Below are 1185 nucleotides of genomic sequence, written 5' to 3'. Positions count from 1 at the left end.
ACAAACTTGCCCTCTTCCATCTTTCATTCTCTAAAACAGGCCACAGTGGGGAGGGGTGATATTGAACCCTAGAATGAGGGCCTGGGATGGCAAGGGAGAGGCAGCTAGAAAAAAAAGGACCTGGACAGAAAAATCAACCAGGCAAAGGAAGTCAGTAGAGGAAGAGCCACTGAACAGATGGGACCACAGGGGAGCCAGTGACCCACCATGTCTTCTTGGAGCCACCCAATCAGCTCTGGGGTTGTAAGGCCTGGAGGTGGCAGGGCCCTGGGAGGACATCACTGAAATGCTCCAATGAGGTACAGCTTCTCCCCATGCCCGCTGGTGAGGATGGGCACCTTTTTCTAGTGTTCCACCACCTGTCCCTGGTGGGAAACCTCCACTGCCCCATGCAGTAGATACAATATTTTTCCATGTATAGATGCTATTTTTTTCTAAAATCATTAGACTGGCCCTAGCCAGTTTGGCTCAGTGGATAAAGTGTCAGCCTGCAACTGAAGAGTCCCAGGTTTGATTCCAGTCAAGGGCACATGCCTGGGTTGTGGGTTCAATCCCCAGTATGGGGTGTTCAATCCCCAGTATGGGGCATGCAGAAGGCAGCCAATCAATGATTCTCTCTCATCATTGATGTTTCTATCTCTCTCTCCCCCTCCCTTCCTCTCTGAAATCAATAAAAATATGTAAAATTTATTTTAAAAATAAAATCATTAGACTGAAAATCGAGGAGCATCTTATACAGGGAAGTCAGCCAAGGTGGGAGCAAATTGGGTGCATAGCTGCCCATACCTTGTCAAACAGGCTTCCTCCAATCATGAGCCTTATTGTTACTGATGTCAGCTGATGCCATAATTTGAGGTGGAGAGTTCTGCAGATGCAACAGGGACTGAAGCATTCTGAGCCCATAAACATGTCAAAATATAAAAAGATAAATACTGGTAAGTGATGGTCTTACTTCACAAAATTCAAACTAAATGTAATTAGCTATGAGGAAAAACCAAGATGGCGGCATAGGTAAACACCAGAAATTGCTGCCTCTCACAACCACTTCAAAAATACAACTAAAAGACAAAACGGACATCATCCAGAACCACAGGAAGGCTGGCTGAGTGGAAATTCTACAACTAGAAGGAAAGAGAAAAGCACACTGAGACTCAGAGGAGGTGCGGAAGTAAAGTGCAGAGGTAC

This window comes from Myotis brandtii, unplaced genomic scaffold (assembly GCF_000412655.1).
Source record: "Myotis brandtii unplaced genomic scaffold, ASM41265v1 scaffold3165, whole genome shotgun sequence".
In the NCBI taxonomy this organism is placed as follows: Eukaryota; Metazoa; Chordata; class Mammalia; order Chiroptera; family Vespertilionidae; genus Myotis; species Myotis brandtii.
Note: the sequence above shows the minus strand (reverse complement) of the source record.